We start from the raw sequence: 10891 nt of genomic DNA, 5'->3' as shown, positions 1-10891 counted from the left end.
AAAGACACAACTTTAGTGTCAAACTAATTAGTTTCAACATAACAGTTAGTGTAGACTTTACACTCTAACTTACGATAGAGCTTACGTTCAGCTGGTGCAACTGGCTGCAGGCCTTAATCTACACCCTGTCACACAATGGCTCCAATGTCAGGGAGCTCCAGCAGAAGGACGCAGACATTGGGCAAGTTCTGTCCTGGCTGGAAAATGGTCAGAGACCTCTTAGGTGGAGGTTGAAGGGTGCTAGTCGGGGTCTGAGGAGACTATGGCATGAGTTTCCCTGGTTAACTTTCATTGATGGGCTGTTATGCAGAGTTGTTTGGCTGTTGGATGCAGGGCAGTCTACTCAAATTGTTGTCCCTGCTGTCTTGGTCCTGGAGGTCCTGGGACACCTGCATGGGGACCCTCTGACAGCTCACCTGGCCTATGAACGGGTCTTGGCGCGCGCAAGAAGTGTGTGTTATTGGCCCTATATGCACAGTGACATTCGAACATGGTGTGATCAATGGTACGTCTGCCAAAGGAGGAAGTCCCCGGTACCCCGACACCATGCCCCTATGAGAACTTCACAGGCGGAGAGACCTTTCCAACGTGTCGTGGCCGACATACTAGAGTTGCCAGACACGTCTAAAGGCAACCGGAATGTTTTGGTTGTTGGACTATTTCACCAAGTTCGTTAATCTGTATGCCATCCCTGACCAAAAAGCCGCCACAGTTGCTGCCACAGTTTAAGGACTACATCCTGGAACATGGGGTAATGGAAACACTGCACACAGACATGGGTAGGCAGTTCGAATCGGACGTGGTGAGACATTTGTGTGGGATGTTGGGTGTGAAGAAAACACACACCACACCTTACAATCCAAAATCTGACAGCATGGTAGAAATATTTAATAGGACACTTATCGGTCAGTTGGCAAAGACTCTCCTGTCTTGTGAAGGGGAATGGAACTCTTTTCTGTTGCAGGTCGTGTTTGCGTACAACACCAGTGTCCATTCCAGCACAAGGTTCACACCTTACTTCCTCACGCACGGCAGGGAGGCTCGGACACCTGTGGATGTTGTGCTGGGTCCACTGGGGCAGGGCAACCTGGTGCGTGGCCCCCCGGGGGACTTTGCTAGTTCTCTCCTCAAGTGCTTGGACACAGCGTTTGGTCAGACGAAGGACAACAACCTTGCGGCGAGCAAAAGACAAAAGACTTACTATGACACCAGGCTACAGCACGACCCTTATGAGGTTGGGGATCTTGTGTGGTTGAACGACCCCACGGAGAGCCGCTGTAAACTGGCTCCCCATTGGAAGGGGCCTTACTTGGTCCAACGACAAATGGACAGGGATGAAGAGGTGGGGGTCACATATCAGATTAGTAGCCCATTTGGGGATGAGCCCCCTCTCCAAACCGTTCATTATGACAGGCTGCGGCGCTACAACCTACCTGTGGCCTTTCCTTTGGCAGGCCCATCAAGGACTCTGTTCACCCTTTCCCCAAGGACATGGACTGTGATCTTGAACCGGATGCTGGTTCATTTGATTCCCCTGAGCACGCACTTGCCCCACCTAGGATCTCCCGGGCTGGGAGGTCAGCGCGACCCCCTGTACGCTTTATGGACTATGTGATGGGCTGACTGTCACACGAATACATGCTCATGTGTTTCTGATTCCCTGTGTTCATAAGGGGGTAACGTGTGAATGTGGTGTAATCTGCTGTTATGCACTTCTATGGGCGCTGTTTGCTGCTATGTTCTGTAACTTTTAAAATATATATGTTCGGGGTAACTCAGTCAGGGTCTGACATGTTTTGTTACTTGAGTGCCTATCACATGGCCTATTTATGTGTGTTGTGTTTACATGCGCACCTTTTTTTCCCCCCAGTGTATTTTGTTTACATTCATATGTTTATCTTTGTTTTTGTTTTGTTTTTTGTGCTGTTTTGATGTAATCTATTTTTTTTTTTTTGTGCATTGAAATGGGGACATTTCTTTCAGTAAGGGGGGACTTATGTAGGCACTGGATTGAACAGTCTTCGATTGGTAATGCCTGGAGCGAGTAGGCGCAGGCTTGTGACGACAGAGTGAAGGCGACGTGTGTTATGTTGTGTTGAGAAATAAATGGAGGCGGTTCTCCTGACGCTCCAAGAGTACAAGTTCCTGAGTTTTTGTATATATATAAGAGTATATTTGGAAGCCCACACACCTCGGACGCTACACTACTACTACTACTACTGCTACTAATACTACTACTACTGCTACTGCTACTACTACTACTGCTACTAATACTACTACTACTGCTGCTACTACTACTACTACTGCTACTACTACTACTGCTACTGCTACTGCTACTGCTACTACTACTACTGCTAGCATTACTTCTGCTGCTACTACTACTACTACTGCTGCTACTAATACTACTGCTACTGCTACTACTACTACTACTACTACTACTACTAGCATTACAATCTGCTGCTACTACTACTACTACTACTGCTACTAATACTACTACTACTACTGCTACTACTACTACTACTACTGCTACTAATACTACCGCTACTAATACTACTACTACTACTACTGCTACTGCTAGCATTACTACTGCTGCTACTAATGCTACTGCTACTACTACTACTACTGCTACTACTACTACTGCTAGCATTACTTCTGCTGCTACTACTGCTACTACTACTACTAGTACTACTGCTACTACTACTACTGCTAGCATTACTTCTGCTGCTACTACTACTACTACTGGTGCTGCTACTACTGCTACTGCTTGTACTACTACTACTACTACTACTGCTGCTACTAATGCTACTGCTACTACTACTACTACTACTGCTGCTACTAATGCTACTGCTACTGCTACTGCTACTACTACTACTGCTACTAATACTACTACTACTGCTGCTACTACTACTACTACTGCTACTACTACTACTGCTACTGCTACTGCTACTACTACTACTACTACTGCTAGCATTACTTCTGCTGCTACTACTACTACTACTGCTGCTACTAATACTACTGCTACTGCTACTACTACTACTACTACTACTACTACTAGCATTACAATCTGCTGCTACTACTACTACTACTACTGCTACTAATACTACTACTACTACTGCTACTACTACTACTACTACTGCTACTACTACTACTACTACTGCTACTAATACTACCGCTACTAATACTACTACTACTACTACTGCTAGCATTACTACTGCTGCTACTAATGCTACTGCTACTACTACTACTACTGCTACTACTACTACTGCTAGCATTACTTCTGCTGCTACTACTGCTACTACTACTACTAGTACTACTGCTACTACTACTACTGCTAGCATTACTTCTGCTGCTACTACTACTACTACTGGTGCTGCTACTACTGCTACTGCTTGTACTACTACTACTACTACTACTGCTGCTACTAATGCTACTGCTACTACTACTACTACTACTGCTGCTACTAATGCTACTGCTACTACTACTACTACTACTACTGCTACTACTACTACTGCTAGCATTACTTTTGCTGCTACTACTACTACTACTGGTGCTGCTACTACTGCTACTGCTTGTACTACTACTACTACTACTACTACCACTGCTGCTCCTAGAACTACTACTAGTAATAATAATTGCATAGCAGTTTTCAGTCACAAAAAGACAAAGAAATAATACGGTGACCAGACGTCCCGGTTTGTCCGGGATTGTCCCGGTTTCAAGATGGGTGTCCCCATCCTGATGAAAACGCCTATGGTGTGTGCATAAACGCATACATGTGCGCATGCATAAACGTGCGGTACACTTAAGGGTCCAGGTTTGGGGGTTTGAAAATGTGGTCACCGTAAGAAATAACCCTAAAAAAAACAACAACAATAATAATAATATAAATGCTGAGAAATCTGAAGGAATCTGAACTGAAATCCCTGAATGAACTTACTCTGTCCGCCAAGTGATGTCTGTGTTTGACGAGCCTTTGGCCCGATTCAACCAGATCATCAAAGTCTTCAAACTTCTGCTGGATTCTGCGGTCCAGGTCGGAGAGCTCGGCTGACTCCCCTCGTGTCGACTTTTGCATCAACACCTCAGAGAAAATGTGAGCTCGGGTTTCTTCAGCCCATGAACTGTTGACAGATAGCAGACATTGGGTCTCATGTAAGAACATGTTCATATTCTTATCTTAAATTTCTCTTACTTTTTTCATGAGGTGGACTCGTATGAGTGTGCCACGTCAGATTCATCAAGCACCTTCAGAAAACTGTCGTAAATGACCTCCGTAAACATTGTTCTAAATGAACGGGCGTTTACGAGAATTGTGAATTAGCATAATTGACGCCCCAGTAATGCTATATAAGGTTAGGTGTCCGGCCCATATGCCGGGAAGCTTCATCCATAAAAATGACATGGAAGACTAAGAAGAATTCTACCAGCTCAAAGACTGAAGTCCTTAATAGTGTCAATAGTGGAATTAAAGACCCTGCTAAAGCCAAGGAATGGTAAAAAAAAAAATTACTTGTGCTGTTAATGCAGTGTGGTCTGTTGTGCGTTCCCTTATGAAAAACAGTATTCCTATCAATTTTAGACGAATACTAAATAAATATCACAACAAAACTAGAATTCCCTATAGGAATATTATAGTGATATAATATTATAGTGATTTAATAATATTATAGTGATATAATATTATTAATACTACTACTGCTTATTAATATAGTGATATAATAATATATATTATAGTGATATAGTATTATACTGATATAATAATATAATATAATAATAATATAGGCAGAACAACTCGGATATAGGACATAGGAAACAGCAGTCGGTCAGTAAGTGTTTTGAATCTGTGTTTCTGGGTTAGATTTGGACTAAGGCTGTAGTGAGGCTTTGTTGTGGCTGAGCACTTCCTGGTTTCACTCTCTGTGTTTCGATAGGTGGGTCAGCTGACGCGGGTCACGCCCTCTATCTGTTGCTTTGTTGTGGAAATCTGAAAGGGGCGGGTTCAGTCCTGGTAACGAGCTGTGAATGGGCACAGCTGTGTAGCGCAGCTTACGTGTTTAAATACCAGGGCCCTCATTTATCAACAGTGCGTACGCACAGATGTGTGCGTAATGGGTGCGTACGATAATTTCTACGCAAAGTGTGGAATTTATCAACTTGTACTTGTACTTAGGAATGGGTGTAAATATAAGCACAGCTCTGACCATGCTTACGCACAGCATCCAGTGGTAGAATAGGGAAACTGCAAATAGAAAGCATTGCGAGTGAACAGTCCCGGCATGCATTAAACAATCTCAACATCCACATGTGTTCTGTATTTTCTTTTATTAATAATCAGAAACAGACATGTAGCCTAATTGGTGTCAAAATCTATAAAAGACATCTGTGACAGGTATTTGAAAATGTAACATGGCTCATCTTGCATTACTGGAAGATTTAGGACACCATGCGCTCCGCAGGGAGCGCGTTTTCAGAGAGCGCGCTGATCTGTTTGGTGAGAGCACAGAGTGGCTTCTGAGTAGGTACCGCTTCCCAAAACAGATATTGCTGGATTTATGCCATGATTTGGGACCTATGTTGGAGCGAGAAACGAAACGCACGAAAGCCATTCCTGTGCATATCCAAGTCCTGTCCACCCTGGGGTTTTTGGCCACCGGCACGTTCCAGCGTGAGGTTGGAGATAGATCGGGCATTTCCCAGCCCTCAATGAGCAAGATTATGCCAGCAGTGTTGGATGCCATAATTTCCCTGGGCCCGAACTACATCCAGTTCCCTTACACGGCTCCACAACAAGCCGAGATCAAACGGGGATTTCACGCTATCGCTGGATTTCCGAATATAATAGGAGCAATAGACTGCACTCACATAGCAATAAAAGCACCATCACACAACGAATTTAATTATGTCAACAGAAAGGGGTTTCATTCCATCAATGTACAGATAATCTGCGATGCGCATTTGGCCCTGTTAAACGTTGTTGCCCGGTGGCCTGGAGGAACGCACGACTCCTTCATTGTGCAGAACAGCTCTGTGGGTGTTCGTCTCCAGGGAGGAGCTGTTGAAGATGGATGGCTCATTGGTGAGTGTTGCAACATGTTTAAAATGCTATTGCTTAATTAAAGTTATTAAAACGTATCTCATCTGTAGGTGATCAGGGTTATCCACTGAAGCCATGGCTCATGACTCCCTTAACCAACCCGAGGACCCAACAGGAGCAGAATTATAACCGGGCCCATGCGCGCTCTAGATCCACCGTTGAGCGCGCAATAGGCCTGCTGAAAGGTCGATGGCTGTGCCTGTCTAGAACGGGGGGAACACTGCAATATCGGCCTGAAAAAGTCTGCCACATCGTCATGGCTTGCTGTGTGCTCCACAACCTGGCCATCAGACAAGGCGTCCCGCTGCAGGAACCCCCAAGACCAGACGACCCCATACCTGACGCAGAGCCTCTACCACCTCCTAATGCCGCTGCCATTCAGACAAGAGCTGGGATCATACAGAGATTTTAGGTAAGTCTGCCCATTAGCCGAGCTTAGAAAAATAAGAGAAAAACATTTTTCAGCATGGTGACAAAATGACTGACATCACAATATTAGTTAACAGTCTAAGGTTTATTAACCATTTGGGTTGCACAGGAAGCAATTTGTTTTAGTGATGCATTTATTTCCATCAATACATTGGAAATGTTTGTGAGTTGGTCCTTTATTTCAGTTATTGCTTTGGTCGTGTCCTCTTGATTTTGTAGAACCGCGTCAGTCAAGACCCTTGGCTCCCGACGCACCGAAGGAGGTATGGACGGCCCCTGCTCCTGCTCCTCGACCACGGGACTGGCCAAAGTTTCTGAGTTATTTAGGAAAATATATTTTCACATTAATGTCAAATTTGGTTTAACATAAATAACATTTATTTCATGGTTAGTCTGTCACTTACAATAATTTTCTCTTACACATCGAAATAAAGGTTTTCAAACACAGTGGTTTGTTTCTCTTACCGTCAATATGGATGTTCGATGGTCCAGGTTGTTCTGTGGGTCCAGAGTCACTGTCTCCATGTTCAATGATGCCAGAGAGAGCTGTATCGCCAATGATGCTGGCAATGCGTGTGTCTAAAGGTGAGAGTTCTGCTGTGCTCTGTCCTCCTCCAGTTGAACAAATATCACGCTTATGTGCAGTGACACGTTTCTTTGCACTGAGTTTAATATCAAACCATTTTTTTTTAATTTCTGACAAAGATCTCTCCTCAGATCCTACAGAATTAACTGCACTCGTTACCATCTCCCACGCAGTATTTTTTATTTTGTTAGTTACACCTGCACTAAGTGAACTAAACATCAGCTTTTGGTTGGTTTCTACTTCAGCAACAAGCACCTCAATTTCGGTTGCAGAAAAGTTTCTTTTCTTTGTTCTCTTCGCCATAATTCCGGTGAGGAAAAAAGCAATTTTCACGTGGTTTTTAAAGGGATGTTTTGTTACCATATATGGTTAATTGGGGGCGTTTCTGAATGCAAATTACCTCGAACGTGCACGAGCATGGTGGTTTAGAACGTGTGGGATTTATCAACGCTGATTACTTACTGGTGTGCGTACGACCGGCGTGCGCATGTTTGATAAATACCGATTTTTTTGTACTTAGGCACATTCTAAATTGTATTCGTAAGAGAGAATTTAGAACCTTTTCTACGCAATGTTGATAAATGAGGGCCCAGGACTTTACCACCCTCAACTTTGCTCACGGCTGACCTCTTTGCATCCTTCTTTACTGATAAGGTTTCTACCATCAGTGATCAGTTCTCTGAACCTGACCAACTCAGTATGCTGCCTCCAGCTAACAGGACCTCACTCCTGTCTTTTTCCCTTCTCACTGAGGAGCAAGTCTCCAAACTTCTGCTTGACTCTCGTCCCACTGCCTGTCCATTGGACCCCATACCCTCCAACCTCCTGCAGGCCATCTCGCCCACACTTATCCCTGCAGTCATGCACATCATCAACTCCTCACTTACAATGGGTGTGTTCCCCACTGCTTTTAAGCAAATGTGGGTTAGCCTGCTGCTAAAGAAACCTACACTCAACCCATCTCAGGTTGAAAGTTACAGGCCGATTTCACTACTCACCTTCCTCTCCAAGACTCTTGAGCGTGCGGTCTTTAATCAAGTCTCTGAATTCCTTTCTGAGAACCGGCTGTATGATCCTAACCAGTCTGGCTTCAAACGCGGACACTCTACCAGACTGCGCTCTCGTCTGTAGTGGAAACACTGCGATCAGCTAGAGCTGCCGGTCAGTCCTCTGTCCTACTGCTACTTGACCTATCAGCTGCCTTTGACATGGTTAACCACCAAATCCTCCTCTCCACACTCACTGAGCTCGGCTTCTCAGGATCCGCTCTCTGCTGGTTTGAGTCCTGCCTCTCAGGGAGATCCTTCAGAGTGTCTTGGAGAGGGGAAGTGTCTAAATCCCACTGCTTGTCCACAGGGGAACCTCAAGGGTCAGTGCTTGGACCCCTTCTCTTCTCAATATACACCACCTCACTTGGTGCAGTGATCCGCTCACATGGCTTCTCATACCGTTCATATGCTGATGACACCCAGCTCCTCCTGTCGTTCCCGCCAGACGACCCCATGGTCTCTGCACGGATATTGGCCTCACGCCTCGCCGATATCTGGGCTTGGATGAAGGAACGCCACCTTCAGCTTAACTTGTCAAAGACTGAGCTCCTTGTCCTCCCAGCCAGTCCCTCTGTACAACAACAGATCAGTATCCAGCTCCAATCAGCTCAGCTCATTCCCACAAAGTCTGTCAGAAACTTGGGTGTCATGACTGATGACCAACTAACCTTCAAGGAGCATGTGGCTTCTGTTGCTCGGTCATGTGGATTTGCCCTGAATAGAGTTGCAAAGGGGTGGAAAATTTCTGGTAAATTTCCGGAAAGTTTCCAGTAAATTTCCATGGGAAGTTAAGCTGGGGAATTTTGAAAATATTCCAAATTGGAAACTTTCCATGGGAATTATGGGAATTATTGGAATTTATGGGAATTAATGGGAATTTATGGGAATTAACTGGGAATTGAGGGTAATTTAATGGAAATGTATCATATCCAAGCATAAATATTTGTTTTGTTATAAGCAGACATCCATCCAAAATAATACAATTAAAACAGATTTATTTGTAAGTAGAACTTTATCAAGTGTTAAATATTTTATTGAACAATCAATTCTTTCATTGAAGAACAAAAACATGAATGTTGAGTTAAATATTACTCATCCCCCCGACCCAACCTATTCAAAAATTAACAAAAATGCACCCCCCCATCCAAAACTCCCAACAAAGTCCCATTCAAAATGTTAAATGAAAAGAGCCCCTCTCTCTCCAAAAAAGTCCCATTCAACATGCAAATAAAAAAGCATCTTCCCTCAAGCTTCTCAAGCCTAGCCTCTGCATTTTTGCTAAACCCTTTCAGGCAGTGGGCTCTTCCTGGGTCTCATCAACATCCTCCATGTCCACTTCCTCAACATCCAACTCTGACTCTTCCTCTTCAGTGTCACTGTCCAGCCTTGTTGAGGATGGCTCTGTGTCAGGCTCAAAGAGCCTTAGGTTAGCCCGAATACCAACCAATTTTTACTTACTTCACTTTGTGCAGTCCACAGGCTCAAATGTGTGGCTTCAATAGTCTTGTGCTCTTGTGCTCTGGGCTCAAAAGTGTGGTCCAGGATTCTAGAAATCATCTATGCATGTGATGGAGGAATGCACAGTGCCTGTAGGGGGCGTGGCCTCGATGTAGGGGGGGCGTGGTCTCAACAGCCCTGCAGTAAGCAGTGTGCTATGTGTCAACTGTACTTGCATGATATCTGGTTGTTTTAGTCAGGATTATGCTAAAATATATTTTCCCCAACTATATTTAAGTTCCCTATTAAGAGCATACCTTCAATTTAGTAAATTCCTGGTTTATTCCCGTTTATTCCCATAAATTCCCGTTAATTCCCATAAATTCCCGTTAATTCCCATGGAAAGTTTCCAACTTTGAAAATTCCCGGAATTTTGCAACCCTAGCCCTGAACAACATCAGGAAGATCAGACCCTACCTGTCTGAACATGCAGCTCAGCTCCTGGTTCAGGCTCTTGTAATATCAGCCTTGACTCCTGCAGCTCCTTCCTGGCAGGGCTCCCGGCCTGTAGCTCAAACCTCTGCAGATGATCCAGAACAGGCGGAGCGTCCGGTCTTCACCCCCAAAAGAGCACATTTCACTCCGCTGTTCATCTCCTCCTCTGGCTCCCAGTCGCCCGCATCCAGTTCAAGTCCTTGATGCTCGCCTACAAAGCGGCTCCGACCGACCTGAACTCCTCATTCAGGTCTACACTGCCTCCGCCCACTACGCTCTGCCAAGGAGCCACAAGGCCCTAAGTCTCTATCCAGACTCTTCTTCTGTGGTTCCTCGTCTGCCACCACAACAAGGCCCTAAGTCTCTATCCAGACTCTTCTTCTGTGGTTCCTCGTCTGCCACCACAACAAGGCCCTAAGTCTCTATCCAGACTCTTCTTCTGTGGTTCCTCGGTGGTGGAACGAGTTACCAAATTCCATTCGATCCGCAGAGTCCCTCTCAATCTTTAAGAAAAGGCTAAAGACCCAGCTCTTTAGTGAACACCTTCTTACCTAATGGACCATGTAACCAAACCAACCAAAAAAAAAAAAAAAACGTATATTTATTTGCCTCTATGCTCTGCCTCGTAGCTCCTCTGTCCTGTTGGACCAGATCTTTGCTTCATGGCTCTTATTCTCGTTGTTCTCCTGACTAGAACCTTGCTTGTGTTGTATGAAAATCTCATGACAGATGCTTTAGATAAAAGCATCTGTCAAATGAGAAATTGTAATTGTAATTGATACTACAGAAGGCAAAAATATA

General features: G+C 44.6%; 1 pseudogene; it reads left to right on the top strand.

The window, feature by feature from the left end:
* Positions 1–682: 682 nt before the first annotated feature.
* LOC139638965 (uncharacterized) lies at positions 683–10392 on the top strand (annotated as a pseudogene).
* Positions 10393–10891: the final 499 nt, after the last annotated feature.

Source organism: Centroberyx affinis, unplaced genomic scaffold, assembly GCF_046629955.1.
Source record: "Centroberyx affinis isolate AG114_WGS23_722 - 3 ecotype Tasmania unplaced genomic scaffold, CSIRO-AGI_Caff_v1 ptg006704l_1, whole genome shotgun sequence".
Taxonomy (NCBI): Eukaryota; Metazoa; Chordata; class Actinopteri; order Beryciformes; family Berycidae; genus Centroberyx; species Centroberyx affinis.
This window is presented reverse-complemented; position numbering and strand designations above follow the sequence as displayed.